Source organism: Triturus cristatus, chromosome 7 (genome assembly GCF_964204655.1).
Source record: "Triturus cristatus chromosome 7, aTriCri1.1, whole genome shotgun sequence".
Lineage (NCBI taxonomy): Eukaryota > Metazoa > Chordata > Amphibia > Caudata > Salamandridae > Triturus > Triturus cristatus.
In genome coordinates this window covers 62,102,655-62,121,558 of record NC_140590.1, presented here as the reverse complement: position 1 = coordinate 62,121,558, position 18,904 = coordinate 62,102,655, and positions in this window count along the sequence as shown.

The following is an 18,904-nucleotide window of genomic DNA, read 5'->3' as shown; positions in this document are numbered from 1 at the left end:
GGACAGTCAGAAACTATAGCCTATGTAGGTAGAGGAAGATCTTGTAATAGTACTAGATGTCTTACTGATCCGATACGTCCGATATGTCTAGAAAATAACAGGAATTTTCAAACACCAATAATAAATATAAGGTCTAACGAGCATTCATTCCAAGCAGCTGATAAATTACTCCGAGAACGAAGGGGTTATCATTTTCTCGATTCTATGGATGAACAAGAATTAGCCAGGTCAGCTGTCCATTGGGTTGACAGTCCCGGGAAGTATAGTGATGATACAGTAGCACACACATTTTTGAATCTCACCCCAGATGAACAGCGTTTAGCTGGGATTTATATGATTCAACAACTTCTTATACTATATAAAAGCCAACATTCAGATCCTGGTCCCTTACCTGATATATTGACTGAATTACTCACGAATAGATGGAGAGGTTCAGGTACTAAGCTAATTAAAGAAATACTAGAATCAAGAAAACAGTACATTCTTTTTGTATGCCCAGAACATGTCTCATTGCCCATCAAGGAAAGAACCACGTATTACATGGACAGACAGAATCCCTTACGAGAGGTACACCCAATAAAAGGCGAGGACAATGAGTTCAAACGTGTATTTGTATATACACCCATATCGAAAATAGAATTGCTAGAAATGAAGAAAGTGGTACCCAGTCATGACAAAGACCCAGCGGGTTTCCACCGAGAAATTAAAGACATGTTACTCATGGGAGAGTATACCTATCCCGACATTATGACCATATTAAAGGTATTGATGCCTGCTGGCATTTATGAAAAACTCAAGGAAAAAGAGTGGGAGGTGGGAGACCAAAAGATAGACTGGACAGCATTAGAAAATGAAGAAAAGGCCCGAGGTCCAGGTTCGGGGCTTGGGGACAAAACTAAAGCACTACCAGGTTTACTAGTACAGGTACTGCCACGCTTATTAACTACGAAAAAGGAAGACTGGGGTGCAATTTCAGCCTGTAAACAAAAGCAAGATGAAGACACTAGTGATTTCTATGCACGATTTGAAAAATGTTTCGGTATAAATAGCGGCATAAAAGCAAGTAGCGAATCATACCCACATCTGTTTGTGACAAAATTAGTTGAAAATTCCTTGCCCCAAGTGAAGAATAGAGTATTAAAATTCGAGAGTACCTGGCAAGGTAACACTCCATCACAAATGTTACAAATGTTACAGTATCATCACAATAGAATTAGAGAGGAACAAGATCATGAACAAAGACGCATGAAAGACACGAAAATGAAAATGCTAGTCTCCCAGACAGTTCCAACTGAAGGACATAAAAAGGGTACGACACATTCCGGTGATTCAGCAGGACCTGTAAAAGGGACATGCAACTATTGTAAACAACCAGGTCATTATGTACACGATTGTCCAGTCCTGAAGCGTAATATCGCCACAGGTATTACAAAAGAAAGACCACGGCCACTTAGACAGGATCAGAATGAACAAGGAGCCTTGCAGCATGCACAGTCCATGCCAGCTCCACAACAGTCTATACAGTTTGTGCCAGCTGCACCTGCGCTGCCTGTTGCTGCCACACAAACCACGACACGACAACTGTACCAGACCGCACAGTATGACTATCCTGATTATCAACGATACGCATGAACCAGCCTAGAGAGGGAAGTTGATTTACCCCTTATCGAGATCCCTGTAGATCAAGAAGGACCTTATGTACATAGTGAATTATTAGGCCAAGACCGAAAATTTTTACTCGATACAGGGGCAAGTCGAACAACTATAAAACGTAGTGAAGTTCCAGGGGTACCCCTCTCAGGCTCACAGAATATTTCCCTTGGTTTTTCAGGAAAACCTATTGTTAATGAAGTGTCACAGCCTCTTCCACTTACGATAGGACCTTTGACCCGAACTACAGATTTATTGCTTACTAAATCATGTCCAGAAAACCTGTTAGGAATAAAAACATTGAAAGCTCTAGGAGCTATAATATGTTGTTCTCCGGAAGGAGTAAGATTGTTTTTACGTGATTTTAAAGGTCATTATGTGTCTAGAGACATGGATCCCCGATTGCAGACTTTACCTACACATCTATGGGCACAAGGCCCTACTGATGTTGGTTGCATGAATATTACACCATATCGAGTTACACTAAAGGCAGGAGTGGTACTACCACGAATGCGACAATACAAGTTACCACCAGATGCTGTAGTGGCTTTACTACAAATCATTGACGAGCTCATTGCCCAAGGAGTGGTTGTAGAAACAGACTCCAATGTATGTAATTCACCGATAATTCCGATTCTCAAACGCACAGATCCGAAGGCCCCGCCAGTATATCGATTGGTTATTGATCTGCGCGAATTAAACAAATGCATTGTGCCACAATTCCCTGTGGTCCCAGATATCTCATCATTACTGACAGCTATTGATTCCGAAGCAACATTCTTTACTGTAATTGATCTCAAGAATGCTTTTTTCAGCGTCCCAATAGATCCGGAAAGCCAATATTTGTTCGGATTTAGTTTAAATGGACGTAGCTTTAAATTCTCCCGCGCACCTCAAGGATTTACAGAAAGCCCCAGCATCTATAGCCAAGCACTAAAACGAGAACTCGACAGTATCCGCATGCCAGTTAACACTGCTCTGCTTCAATATGTCGATGATCTGCTGATCACCGCTAGAAGCGAACCCAAATGTGAGAAAGCATCACTGACAGTTTTACAATTTCTAGCCGAAAAGGGGCACAAGGTGTCCCCTTCTAAGCTGCAATTCTGTGTCCAGCGAGTTGTTTATCTTGGACACTCGCTGTCCAAGGAGGGGAGGCAGCTTACACCCGACCGCATTCAGTTAATAGCTAACATGCCAATACCCAAGACACAAAAGGAGGTGTGGGCTTTCATAGGCCTCACTTCATATTGTAGACAGTGGATCCCTCAGTATGCATTTCTAGCAAAACCACTCATTCAGTTGACAACACAGGAGGCAGCCACATCGACTGTTCTCCCTTGGACTCAGGAACATACACAAGCTTTTGAAAGCTTAAAGAAAGCTCTATGCCAAGCACCTGTTTTAGCAACACCATGTTACAGAAAACATTTTACACTCTTTGTTACAGAACGCGAAGGTACTGCCTTGTCAGTACTCACACAGGAACAAGCAGGAGCACACAAACCATGTGCTTATTTTTCTAGTACATTAGATCCCGTAGCTCAGGCTTTGCCTGCGTGTCTGAAATCAGTGGCAGCGACAGCTTTAGCAATCAGACAAAGCGATGCCATAGTGTTAGGACATCCATTGACAGTTCAAGTACCACATGCAGTAGAGGTTCTTGTGAATCGAACGCAAACACAACATTTGACTATAGCAAGACTTACAGGGTACGAACTAACACTGTTTCAGCCACATATAGAAATCAGACGTTGTAACACATTGAATCCTGCCACACTTTTACCTGTAAATGGAACAGACCCACTAGCTCATGACTGTATTGAAGTTACTACAATCACGACGAAACCCAGACAAGACTTAACCGATGTCCCATTGTCAGACCCAGACCTGACGTTGTATGTAGATGGTTCATGTATGAGAACTAGTACAGGAGAACTAGTGGCCGCTTACGCAGTCACAACAGACACTGAAATCATTGAAACAAATTGCATAAATACCTTGTCCGCTCAAGCAGCAGAGCTCGTCGCTCTGACACAAGCCTGTATTCAAGCCACAAATAAAAAAGTCAACATATACACTGATTCACGTTATGCATTCGGAGTTGTACATGACTTCGGCGTGCTGTGGCGAGAGAGAGGTTATTTAACTTCTCACGGTGCCCACATTCAGCACGGACCCCTCATTCATGCTTTATTAGATGCAATACATCTACCCACTGCAATATCAATTATGAAATGTAAAGCTCATACGAAAGTTACTGATATCATTTCTCAAGGCAATGATTTAGCTGACAGAACAGCTAAACAGACTGCTCAAACTCAAACATCCGACATGACAAAGACAATAGTCCTGACGCCAACACATTGTATGACGGTTAAAGATCCCGCTCTTGACGTAATCGACATACAGACACATGCTACACCAGACGAAATAAAGAAATGGACTGAATTAGGAGGGATCCAAACGGATCAAGGATGGTTGATGAAGGAAAAGTCTGTGTGGTTCCTTCCTGATTCAATGGTCCAAGTTATAATTAACACTGTACATAGTCCAGCACATCTAGGAGAAAAAGCTATGCTAGATAGCATTCAACACATTTGGTTCAATAAACATTTACGAGCAGCAGCCAAACAAAAAGTTCGTACCTGTATGATCTGTTGCCAGTTCAACCCAGGAAAAAGCGTCCCCGTAGAACAGGGTGGATTTCAGCCTCCTGATCATCCTTTTGAAGTCCTCCAGATGGATTATATCCAGATGGAACGATGTAGAGGATTCAAATATGTTCTCGTAGTTGTGTGTGCTCTTTCCCGTTGGACGGAGGCATACCCGGTTTCAGATTACACTGCCCCGACTACTGCCAAACAGTTGGTTCGAGAATTCTTCCCACGATACGGTTTACCACGTGTTGTTCACTCAGATAACGGCCAGCCGTTCTCGTCCGAATTAATGAAACACGTTTCGCTCCTGTTAGGCTATCAGTGGAAATTCCACTGTGTCCGACACCCCGAGGCAGCGGGTCTCGTAGAAAGACATAATCAGACTCTGAAAATAAGATTGTCCAAAATATGCAGAGAGAAAGGTGTTGACTGGGTAGTAGCATTACCAGTTGCACTCTTTTACATGAGAATGGTAGCACACTCTCGAACAGGGCTATCCCCGTATGAAGTGATCTTCGGCAGACCACCAAATATGTGGGGGACGCCCATACCACGCAAAATAACTGATATTGACTGTAATATGCTGACAGATTATTTGGCTTCCTTGATGTCTGCACTACAATCTTGTCGTTCACAGGTAGCTGCAGCTTTTCCTGACAACACTGAGGTGAAACCCCATGACGTAGTTCCGGGAGACTTGGTCCTCGTGAGGAACTTTGATCGAAAGACTCAGCTGGAACCTAGGTGGAGGACGCCCCAGCTGGTGTTGCTCACCACAAGAACAGCCGTGAAGATCGAGGGCAGGAAAGGCTGGATTCATTCAAGTCATATCAAGAAATTTCATGGACCACAATCAGAAGTGAATACCACACCTTGTGTGTCTTCACCCATTGACTCAAAACTTCCTTTTGTGGAAAAAAGTGATTCCGAACATTATAAATTAAAGCTCAGGCCCAATCAGTCGAGCAATTTGATTGTTTAAGTCCTCTCCAAGGTGAAGCGGTTGAATTGTCTCTGACATGTATCCCTTGGACCTGAATAGAGAAAGCACCCGAAAAATGTTGAAACGACAGGCGTACTGTAAATCACTGCGTAGTCATTGCATAGTGACGTTATTAATTTTGTTTTTCTCAAGTCTTTTAATAATTACTGCAAGTATATTGTTGCACATATATTATCCTATTTCTAGACATGTTTACAATGTTACTGCCGAACATTCTTTTAGTGAATTACCTCCGCTTGAGTTGTCTTATAGATTTGCGCTGCGCAATAACACGTTTATTAATATGTTACATCATTCCCATCAGGTCAGCAATGCTACAAATTGTTGGATATGTGGCCGACTCCCTCCCTATCAGAATTATAAAGGAATTCTACCTCTCTTTCCATACCCGTTCCCACACAACGGCTCCTGTGGAGCATGGTTTAGTCTAATTAATTCTCTAGATTCGAATTCTGCAGTTTATCAAGATAACTGGGTATGGGGAAATTTGAATTTAGTTTTACTTAAGGTCTGCTATCCTAACAAGGAGGGATTTCCCCAGAGAACAGGAACTGATCTCGAAAATGAAGTGTATGGATTAGGTAATTTTACGCTTAATCTTATGATCCTAAACGTCGAATCCGAAGCTACTCCAATTTTGCCCGCTATGTCAATATTTCCAGTAAAAGGTGAATTATGTGTAAGAAAGAATGGTTCCATACATATGGGCCATAGTAGATGCACCACTGTAGTAGAATTTAGTGATCAAGGCAAGTCTACATTTAGAGCTTCCCGCCATTCCTATTTCATATGTGGTCAGACGGCATATGTACGTTTGCCTCTAGACTGGGATGGTACCTGCTACATTGGATTTCTTTTGCCACCTGTTTTTCTAGCTCCTCCTGATTATCACAGAAATACTCATTTAGTATATAATAGAGTAAGGAGAGATCTCCCAATAGTCGATTATACTGAAACAGCATGGGAAAAATACACAGATTTCAATAAAGGTTTTTTTCCCTATATAGGTACAGTTACTAATAGTAAGCTGATACGTAGATTAACCAGAACCCTTGAAGCAGTAGTGAACGAAACTATTTCCGCCTTAGGCAATTTAACAGAAGAGCAGTCTGCTATGCGGATTGTTGTGCTTCAAAATCGTCTTGTCCTTGACGTCATCCTGGCCGATAGGGGCGGAGCTTGTAGGGTCATCGGATCAAGCTGTTGCATTTTCATACCAGAAAATTCGCCATCTGTATATAAAGCCATAACTCGCCTTCATAAGATTGTAAGCCAGATACACCAGAATCCAGGCACCTGGACTTGGTCCGGTTGGTTTTGGAATGTATTATCTACCTTTGGATGGAAGGTCCTATCCTTCCTAGGTATTGGCTTTCTCATACTATTCAGTTGCTGCTTATGCCTACAATGTGGACCAGCGATTTGTGGTCTGTGTGCCACATCGTGCATTCCACATCAAGATTTTCATTCAAGATCCCGGAAGAAGAAAGAAGAACAAATGATGCTATATGAACAGATCAATGGATTAATGAAGATTGATATCTCTTGACGGGCAAGTAGGGGACAAGGAGGGAATGTGGAAATATGGATTTTTCTGATCAGTTATGTCCCCTATCTTGGACCCCAACGGTTCTATGTGCATGTTACAAATACATGTATGTTCCCTCCAGTTCCAGTTATGAAGACGCAAACACATGTGCGTCCACCGTTAACATGTCCTCTGTTGATCCGCCATGAATGGGCCGGATATTCCATTCCTAAGTACGAAAGGCCACCGCCTTTATATGGTTCACTTATGCCATTTTACAGTCCAGGCAAGTAGGCCCTGATTCTGTCATCAAACTCTTCTTGCCTTCTGCCTCTGAAAACTCCAGTCTGAGCCTGCATCTGTGACCATGAACTTTGTCTCATTCTCTGCGCGGCTCACGAAGCCTGACATCAGCCTGCTGTCTGCCAAAAACTGTATTTCACCTTCGAAATTATCTACTCCGTTCCCTGCCCGATGCATTCCTGTCTAGTAGTTTAAGTAAACATTCTTCCAGCTACCGAGCAAAGGCCCGGCTTCTCTGTCTTTATGCAAGTAATTCATAGCCCTGTTACTATGGAAGATTCCGCCCTCGCATCTAGTGTAGACATTTAGACGCTTGTACACGCACTAACAGTCAGTATAGTCAGTATAGAATAAGATTCTACTCGAAGAGACCTCTCTTTTGGATAACATAGTTCTTTAAACATAGGATGTTAGATATGATTTGGGATTAGGTTGACTTGACCCTCCAGACTTCTGTCGCCACATGTAGAGCCAAATGTCAAGTCCCCTTCACCCCCTAGTTACACGTCAATCACACGTCATGCTGCTGCGCGCGCATATCTGTCAAGTATTTCTGCTGACATTGCGAAATTCTTTCATGTAACCGCCCTCTTATGACATCACATCTGATGACGTTCTTTAAACCATTCCCAGTTACGCCTATTTCAGCTACGCATGCGAAATGTTATCTTTGCTATCAATTGTTACGCCTCTTGTATTTGCCTCACTGTAATGCCTATTGTATAAAAGTAATTGATTGTCAATAATGTATGTACTTCACTTCCTGAACCTTCGTGGTGATGGAACTTGGAGCAACCGATTATAATCGACCACTGGAATAAAGCCCATTCCGAACCTCTAATACCACGGATTCTGCCTCTTATTTACTGAGCTATTTTATTATGTTTCTGTATCAAATTAAGTCCCGGTAATGAAATTATTTACCACACTTCCCTTGATTCTGATATCACAACTTATGATATTTGTACTCCCATTAACTCTATTAAAAAAGGTAAAGCTACTTGGCATGATGGTTTTCCTATTGAATTCTACCTCCATTTCTCTAAACAATTAATCCCTAAACTACATCGATTATTTGCTATCTTTACTTCCTCTAATTCTGCAACCAGGACATTTCAAGAAGCCTTAATATGCCTTGTACCAAAAAATAATAAATATCATAAGGTATGCAAAAATTGAAGGCCTATTGCCTTAGTTAATTCAGATTGTAAGATTTTTACCAAGATTCTGGAGTTATGCCTTGATCTTCTCCTCTCCAATTTAATTGGTCGTAAACAAGCTGTTTTTGTTAAAGATAGACAACTCTCTGATAATAAAGGGTTTTCTTAGATGTTCTGAGTAAATCTAAAGCTTATAAACATTGTTTAGCAGCCATTTTCATGGATGCTTTGAAAGCTTTCATTCTGATACACTGGGAGTTTGTATTCTCTACACTTTCACGGTTTGGTTTTGGGGAAAAGTTAATTAACTTAGTCTCTCTTTTATATTCTTCCCCTTCCGCATCTATATTTGTCAATAGCCTAAACTCCTCTCCTTTTCTTTTACACAGAGGTGTACGACAAGGCTGTCCCCTATGGCCTCTTTTTCTATTCATTCTCTCAAACATTTCTATCTGCAATTTGACAAAAAAGTGCCCTACAAGGATTTAAATATGGAGATAAATTACATTCATTTTCAGTCTACGCTGATGATATTCTTTTATATATGGCCTCTCCTGATCCCGACGCAGTTTCCCCTTTTGCCTCACTTTCAAGTTTTAAACTTAATTCTGACAAATGTGAAATCCTTCCATTTGACAAATGGTGTATCAAACACAATTTCCCCCTTAAGGATTTCTTTGGAGTCCAATAAAAATAAAATATTTGGGCCATTGGTTCACTACTTCTATAAAAGACACTATATCACTCAACACTACTATGTTACTGTCTACTTTCTCTAACCTTACTTCACAATGGATCTGCTATTTCTCTCCTGGCGGGGCAGGTAGATTCTATGATGATGTTAGTCCCCAACATTCTTTTCTACCTTTTGGCAATTCCAAATAACTTTCCCACCTCTTCTTAAAAACAAAAATGTATTCTATTCTCTGCATTCTTAAGGAATAATAAAAAGCATAGTATATCTTTGTCCAAATTACAAAGGCAAAAGCAGCAAGGGGAAGTACCTTTTCCTCATTTTCAGTCCTATACAAATGCCTTCTTTTTAAAAGAGTCAATTAATTTTCAAGATGGCCCACCCACAATTCCATCTCCCTTATGGTCAGAATTAGAGTTATCTATTATTTAACCTTTCTCTTTTGCAGAATTGTTGTCCTTTACTCAACGCCCTTCTTCCATGTCTATTCCTATTCTCAAAAATGCTTTCAGAATATTACGTCCATTTTATATTTCTTCTCTTTCACCTCTTGATCAATTCCTTCAATCCGGTATAATACATTCATTAAAATTAATAATAAATTATCGTTTGGAACGCATGGAGGGATAAAGGTCTATAATGAACTCATCACTTGATACATAACCAATTATCTATCTCTTTTTCGCAAGCTCAGCTCAATCCATCTTTCACTTCCCTGTTTCATATCAACATAAATTTCAGTATCTGATCTCTTCTCTTTCTACCACATACTATTCACTTTATTCGTTACCCATTTCCCCTCCTTCTATTTCATCTATACCAACATTACTGCTAACTGCCCATACTGCTTCTCATATATATATATATATATATATATATATATATATATACCCACCGTATGTCTCCCCTTGTTGATTGACAAAAATCAACCCTAGAATTACAATGGGAAGCAGATCTTCACACCTCCTTTCCTATTCCATTGTTGAACAAATTATGGCTTAAAATTTGCTTGACATCACGTGCTGCCAACATAACTCAAACTCTCTTTTTTATTTATAACAGTCTTCTAATCACTCCTTTACACAAATTTGATAACATCACTTCATTGTCTTGTTGGTCCTGTTCTGCATCAAGTCCATATTTTAAACATATATTTTGAATGACCCACCACCTATCAATTTTGTATACAAGTGTGAAAACAAATTAACTCTATTTTTCATACACATATACCATTCTCTTTTCCTGATTTATTTTTAGGTAGTCTTTCTGATGATTGGCATTGTTGTACTTTTAATATACAAATTGTAGGCTTATTAATTGCTGTTGCATTTCAACAGATTACGAAAAATTGGAAGAATGTTCTGCATATCTCCTTTCAAGCATGGTGGTATGGTGTTTGTTACAATCATAAACTAGATAAAGCGTATACTGTCCAGTGTCTCTTAATATCAAACAAAATTCTCTCTAGTCTCCAGTTACCATTTTTCTAGATTCCTCTGTTTCAAGGACTGTCATATATCAACCCTTAACTGATGAAGCATCGAAACCTCCTTGAATATATTATTTTTCTTCTTAGAGCTTCCATACTAATAGTAATAAGTTTTGCTTTTTTATTTCACTGATAAGTACTCTATGATTTTTGTAATTCCACTACTGTTTATAATTATGCTAATTTCATTACATGAGAAGTGCATTTATTTTTTTCCCTTTCTATTTTTTTCCCTCCCCTTCTTATCCTGTTTTATACATATAATTACAAACATGTTCCTGTTCTATGTTATTGTTGTTCAAATGTTTTCGATACATTTTTATTATATCATATTATTTCCCTACTTAATAAACTTTACTTTTAAAACTTAAAAAAGGAAGGTGGGTAGGCCTTTCATGCCTTGTGTGCTCCACACTTGCAGAGATCACAGTAGCACGGACCAGAATCTGAAATCGGTCTTTATGCTGAGCAGGAATGCATGATTTTAACACTGGGGAAGCTTTGTTAGCAATTGGAGTAGGGAGAAAAGCTAGATTACATAGACTGCCATGATTGATGGAAGAACAAGTTACTTACCTTCGGTAACGCTTTTTCTGGTGGATACAGTATCTGCCAGTGGATTCCTCACCTTGTGAATATCCCCTGCGCCAGCATTCTACGGAATTTTTTCCACAGCTCTCTACGCCGACGTGGACGTCATAATACATCGGCTCCGCTTGCGACTCCGTATGACATCACCGGAACCATAAGAGAGCCACGTCGGCGTGATGACGTCAGTTCCACCCATTTTTTCCGTGCCTTCGAGGCGAACAGGTGGACCGACAACAGATTCAAAGTATACACAGTATACAACATTTGAACAAATATACATAGTACATATAGAAATGGAAAGCTAAAGAACATAAGCATTTCCTATAAGTGTACCAGATAGAAAGAAGTTACAATGTATAACAACATATCAAACAAGACATCCTTTAAGGTATACAAAGGTGGACAACGGGGAGGCGGGTGGGTCAGTGAGGAATCCACAGGCAGATACTGTATCCACCAGAAAAAGCGTTACCGAAGGTAAGTAACTTGTTCTTCTGATGGATACATCTCCCAGTGGATTCCTCACTTTGTGAATAGATTCCCACGGCAGTCCCACTCCTGGAGGAGGGTGTCCACCTTCCTATACCAAAAAGTCCTGCAAGACAGAGCGCGCAAAAATGGCCCTCCCTCCTCATCTCAGAGTCCAAGCAATAATGCTTTGCGAAAGTATGGAGGGAGGCCCAAGTCGCGGCTTTACAAATGTCTGCCACCGGAACACCCCTGGCTAAAGCAGAGGTAGACGATTTAGCTCTAGTTTAATGAGCCCTAATACCCTCAGGAGGAACCTTACCAGCAAGGGCGTAGCAGATCTTGATGGCTAGGATGATCCATCTGGACAGAGTGCGCTTGTGCACAGCTTTGCCTTTAGATTGTTCACAAAGAGCTGATCATCCAAACGAAAGTCCTTCGTCCTGTCCAAGTAAAAGCTCACAGCTCTTTTAGGGTCCAATCGGTGCAGTCTTTCCTCCTCCTTGGAAGGATGAGGAGGTGGATAAAACACAGGGAGAGTAATGGACTGTCTCAGATGAAAGGGAGTAACTACCTTAGGTAGGAAAGCAGCCCTGGTCCTAAGAACCATCCTTTCAGCATGTAAGGATAAAAACGGGGGTTTTGAACTAAGAGCTTGAAGCTCACTCACCCTCCTTGCTGAGGTTATGGCTACAAGAAAGACAGTTTTAAAGGACAACAGACTCAAAGGACAGCTATGAAGGGGCTCAAAAGGAGACCCCATCAAAAACATTAAGACAAGATTAAGGTCCCACTGTGGCATCACAAAGGGAGTAGGTGGAAATCTGTTAGTAAGATCTTTGATAAATCTTAATGCAATAGGAGATTTAAATAATGATGGCTGATCTGGAAGACACAGAAAAGCCGATAAGGCTGATAAATAGCCCTTGACCGTGGCCACAGCACAGCCCTGCTGAGCCAAGGAAAGAGCAAACTGAAGCACATTGGAAAGATGGGCTTTTAAAGGGTCAATGGATCTCTCTCCACACCATTTTACAAACTTAGACCACCTGTAGGAGTATATGGACTTGGTGGAGTGTCGCCTGGCCGATAAAATAACATCCACCACATCAGGCGGGAGAGAGAAGGAACTCAGGTTGCCCCGTTCAATCTCCGGGCATGAAGGTGCAGACTCTGAAGGTGGGGATGTAGAACCTGCCCCTCCGACTGCGAGAGGAGGTCTGCCCTGAGAGGGAGACGGAGCGGAGGGTGCGACAAAAGGTGAAGTAGATCTGTGTACCACACCCTTCTTGGCCAATCCGGGGCGACAAATATAACTTGGGCCCGGTCTTGGCGAATCTTCCTCAGAACCCGAGGAATCAAGGGTATGGGAGGAAACGCGTAAAGGAGATGTGAGCTCCAACTCAACTGAAACGTGTCCCCCAACACCACCTGCAACGGAAACTGGAGACTGCAGAATGACGGGCAATGCACGTTCTCGCGAGTGGCAAACAGGTCTATCCGAGGAGTCCCCCACGTCTGGAAGACGTGACGAACCACCTCCGGATGAAGCCTCCACTCGTGGTCAGCGGAGAACTGTCGACTGAGACTGTCCGCACGTACGTTCAGCACCCCGGCTAGATGAGTCACTATCAAGCAAATCCGATGATCCTGAGCCCAGGACCAAAGCCGTAACGCCTCTCTGCAGAGACGGTACAACCCTACTCCTCCCTGCTTGTTGACATACCACATCGCTGTAGTTTGTCCGTGAGGACTTGAACCGACTGACCGCGAAGGGAAGGGAGAAAGGCCTTGAGCACCAAACGTATCGCCCGCAATTCCAGAAGATTGATATGAGACAATCTTTCCTCTGGAGACCAAAGACCCTTGATCTCCAGATCCCCCAGATGAGCACCCTACCCTAGGGTGGAGGCATCCGTTATCACCGTGGCCACCGATGGAGGAAGATTAAACGGCTTTCCTTCGAGTTAGATTGCCCTCCACGCTCCAACAAGACAGATCCGATGCTCCTTCTCTGGAGATTCTGATCGACTCCCTGAGATCTCCGTTGTGCTGATACCACTGCCTGCGGAGGCACCACTGGAATGCCCTCATGTGCCAGCGTGCATGGTTGACCAACAGAATGCAGGAGGCGAACAGACCGAGCAGGCGAAGGACCTTCAGAACTGGAACAACCGCTCCATTGTGGAATAAAGGGATCATCTCCTGAATGTCGAGAATTCTTTGAGGAGGAGGAAATGCTCGACACACAGTAGTCTCCAGTACTGCCCCTATGAACAGGTTGCGTTGAGAGGGCACCAGGTGAGATTTGGGCACATTGATCGAAAAACCCAAGTCGAATAACAGTTGAGATGTTACATGCAGATGATGTTGCACCATCTCTGGGGACTCTGCTTTCAGAAGCCAGACATCCATGTAGGGAAAGACCGGAATCCCCGACCTCCTGAGATGAGCAGCCACCACTGCCATCACCTTTGTGAAGACTCGAGGTGCAGTAGTAAGACCGTAAACTGGTGGTGGTGTGACCCAACCGTAAAACGGAGATACTTCCTGTGCGACTTCAGGATTGGTATGTGGAAATACGCATCCTGCAAGTCGATCGACACCATCGACACCATCCAGTCTCCTTGCTGCAACGCCTGAAGAACCTGTGAAAGGGTCAGCATCTTGAATCTCTGTAAGGCGGAATCGGCTTTTTCCCCAAACAGCTTTTCCCCATCAAAAGGCAAGTCAACTAACATGGCCTGAACATCAGCAGAGAAGCCGGACGAACGAAGCCAAGCTTGCCTCCTAGTGGCTATCGAAGACCCCATAATTCTAGCCACAGAATCAGCCATGTCTAGGCCTGACTGAATAACCTACCTGGCGGCAGCTTGAGTGTCCGTAACAACCTCCATAAAAGAGGCCTTCTCCTCTTCAGGCAGTTTAGGGGCTAACAGCTTCACCGAGTCCATCAGAGCATGAACGTAGCGCCCCAATAAACAAATGGCATTAGTCGACTTAAGCGCCATGCTTCCAGATGTAAAGACCTTTTGGGCTAATTGTTCGATCTTTTTAGAATCCCTATCAGCTGGTGCTTGAGAGAAGACGCCTGAAGATTGCTTCGAGCAGGAAGCTTGTACTACAAGGCTCTCTGGTGAAGGGTGAGAAGAAAGGAAGCTCGGGTCCCCCAGAGCCACCCTATACCCCCTTGCCACTGGTCTGGAGACTGCAGGCGAAGAAAGTGGCTTGCGCCAAACGTCCATAACAGGCTCTAAAATAGCTTCATTAAAGGGCAACAAGGGCTCAACAATGGAAGATGGAGAGTGAAGGACTTTAGTTAAAAGGTTTGGCTTGTACTCTGCAGAGGGCAACTGTAAGTCCAAAAAATCTGCAGCCTTTCTGATAACTGAATGATAAGGAGCCAACTCTTGTGGAGGAGAAGCTCTAGCAGAAGAATGCTCCCATTCTGGAGTAGTATCAAGTCCACTAGCATCCTGAATGCCTTCAAACTCATCAGCTGAATAACCAACCTCACCTTCCTCCACTTCCTCCCTATATCATTCCTCCTCCATAATCCTCTGGGCCTCTCTCCGAGAACGAATCCGAGGACTCAGCGTCGGCGGCGCCGTACGCGGAGTCGGCATCGAGGGAGGCTCCGAAGAAGGCAAACGATCTAGTCGAGGCCGGGAGGATGGATCTCTAGACGGCGCCGGGAACTGCCATGAAGGAGCCATCGGCAAGAAGGGCTAAAAAGGTGCTTGAGCATAATGCTGCGGCACTCCCAAAGTATACGCCATCGAACCCACGGTACCAGAAGGTGCGCCGGATGGGAAGGCAGCCCTTTGTAAAACCCCATACATAGCATTGAGGAAATGCGTTGGATCCGCACCCGGAGTCGGGAATTGCGTGTATGGGTTCGACCCTGGATCCGGTCGAGGAGCAGCAGGAGCCGGAGCCGAAGTATCCTCCATTGGGGTCGCAGGTTCAGCAGACACTGGGGAAGAATCTTCCACCTGATCCGGCTCGGCGTCGGAAACAGGAGACTCCACTGGCGCCGGTGACTGCGCCGGAGACTTGGCAAAGGTGTCTTCTCTGGAGACATACGAGGGGAAGGGGAAGGAGAAGGAGAAATAACTTCCTTGCTTCGACCCCGAGGCAACGGCGACTTCGAAGCCTTACTCTTCGACGATCTGCGCTGAGAGCTATGCTTCCTCTTCTTTCTGTGTTTCTTTGACTTCGAAGAGTGTGAAGTCGACGACTCCGGTCTCAACCTCTCCTTCTTCCTACCTCTCCTTTCTTTTTTGGCCTTGGCCATGAAGAGTTTTGCTTCCCTCTCTTTCAGGGCCTTGGGGTTCATCTTTCTGCAGCAGGAGCAGTCATCCACATCATGGTCTGAAGAAAGGCACCACAAACAATCTACGTGGGGGTCAGTAATGGACATGTGGCCCCCACATTCCCTACAAGGTTTAAAACCTGACTTTCTCGTCGAAGACATGGTAAATCCAGAAACAGTAACCCACTGCAAGACAACAAAGTAGCAGGAGAGTGCTGGAAAACCGTTACGCCTCGACGGCGCGGAAAAAAAGGAACTGACGTCATCACGCCGACGTGGCTCTCTTATGGCTCCGGTGACGACATACGGAGTCGCAAGCGGAGCCGATGTATTATGACGTCCACGTCGGCGTAGAGAGCTGGGAAAAAAATTCCGTGGAATGCTGGCGCAGGGGATATTCACAAGGTGAGGAATCCACTGGCAGATGTATCCATCAAAAAGGGTTGCCGATGGGGGGAAGGGGTGGGGTGGACGGATTTGCCAAAATATTGTTCCTTTTCTCTAGGGTTTCACAGTCACTGTGCTCTACATTCCTAACACTCAGTGTTCCCACACTTCGCCAATAAAAACGGTACCCCATTTGAGTGGGTGGCTATTGCCCCCTACAGAAACAATGAAACCTAATCATATGAAATGAATGTGGTATTTGCCTGGTTTAGTCCATTCCTATTGTGTGCAATAGGCGGAGCCACACTACTGACGTACTGTTTTATCATGAGAAGAGTACCAATCTCCCCACAATCACTAATCACGCTTCAGATTATGCTGCAAAAAAAAACTAAAAATGGTGAATGGAAGGCTTGAATTAATGTCAGCCACTTAGAATTACTTGGGTCTGCATTCCTGTCATTTCCCACAACAGCCCTCCACACAGAGACCATCAATAGGCAAATCAGTCTTTGTACTGCCCCAATAGGAACTGTCCAGCCGAACTTCCAGGTCAGGTCCCCACCAGATGGGAACAACATCAATACAAAACAAAGTTTCAGACTTTTGGGTTTCATCAGTGAGGTGCTGTCATGTGTTTCCTGCATGGCTCACTGTAGTTTTCTTTAGGTTAGCCTAACTGTGCACGTTGTACGCCTCATTTTCCTTTGCACACATTACTATATAAACATGCTTGCTTTTGTGCCACATTGTACTTTCACACTGAACCTGCATATGTTTTTGTATGCTGTTTTTTTCCTGGGATATAGTCTGAGCACTACCGACAAGGTCAATCAACAATGTCCCTTGTTATTCTTTCTGGTCAAGCACTAGCACCTAGACATAACACAAGAATGCAGCTGTTTATGTGCCCACATGTCCTATCATATAGAAAAGCATATGAGCCAAAAACACACACATAAAAGGAGAGTTCAGAGACAAGACAAATGCGTCTGCTGAGATGTAGAATGTCCATCTGTGTATGCTAAGGTACAGGGTCTGCAAATAATTCCAGAGATCTTTTATATATGTAGTCATCTAGCTTTAGTAGCGGGGGGAATGGTCACTCTGTCCTATAAAATGATAGGGCTTTTCATGGTATTTGGATTATTAAGCATGCTAACTGTATTTTTATTATACATTTGCTTTCTAATTGTGGCACGTATATAGCATTTCAGATCACATTAGATTAAATATTCTAAACTTCCTTCGTGTCACCTGGTTATCTTACTGTGGACAAGTACGAGTGAGAGAGCAAACTTGTTTCTCTGGTAAGGTTAGAGAGCAAGTGAAGCACAATAGCTAGTCATACTCTGGCTCATAGATACGTGGGTGGTATGGTGACTCAGTCCTTACATACTGATGTTCTATGGTCATAAGCATAGTTCTGTTCCAGAGCAGAACCCCTGCAACATGGCGCTGCCAATGTTTGGTATGGAACCTACTTGCGAGAACCCAGAGTAGTGCTTGTCCTCAATACCCTGGCACCTTTTCCCAGAGACGTCCGTGGTGTTTGTCATCCACAGTTGTTCGGCAGCACCTAGTTCTGTTGGTTTTTCAAACTTGAATATTAAAATGTTTACATCCAATTGTGCCACTCTTTAAAACACTTTTTACAATTTGCTATGACTCAACCCGTGGCTATTCCTGTTAATTGCGCCCAGCAGTAACTCAGCATTTAATGCAGCACAGAGTTCCTAATGCAGAAGCTGCTGTGGTTTTTGTAATAGAAGCCGATGCAGCATTCTGCTTTGAAGTTTTTTATACCTGGGTCACTTTCCCGGCTGTAGACTCTAATGATAATACTTTCTATGAATACTCCATACCTCTGGTTCCTGCTGCATACTACCCATATACACTTACTGAAATTCCTCTTACTGTCTGGAAGCACCACACTTGGTTTAATGGTGCCCTTCTCCACATGCTTGGCACTGTCAGAATGGGCTCCCTAAGTCCCACCTGGCCAGCACTAGCGGACTATACCCTGTATCCAGATTTAGATAATATCAATTTGGTGCAGACTTAAGCTTTATACAATGTTCTTGCTATCTTATATAGACGCATGAGCCAATTGATTGCACATGCCTTGCTGGACCAGCTAGGATTGCCTTCAGAGACAACCTCAGGTGCCTGCAGGTCATGTTATCAGCCCCATAATCCTTCATTCAGTTAGGGGCAAACGACCCGCAAATCTTGAAGAAATATTGTTTTGGATTGCCCAAAAAATAGATCAAGCACAGAATTTTGACTATGTGCTTACCCAATGGCGTGGTATCCGCACTAGCTGACTGCAATACATGGGAGACTATTTTTGCCACAGTCTTTCTCATGGCACTCCCTCGATGGCCGTTCTACTGAACCTCATCAAACAGATACAGAATGAACATGGGGCTGGTCCTACACTCGATTTGGGTATGAAACTTATAGAAAATTTTCCATTCATCTCCGAAATGATTCTTTCGATTATTAAAGGTGAAGCAGCATCTTTGGTCATATGCCAGCGACTTGCCATCGTGACAGTTGTCGAACGCGAGTTGCCTGTCATTATTGGCAATGTATATACGTCTGTAGGTCATTACCGTTTGGGAACCAAACCTTCTGTACCACTGCTTGGCAA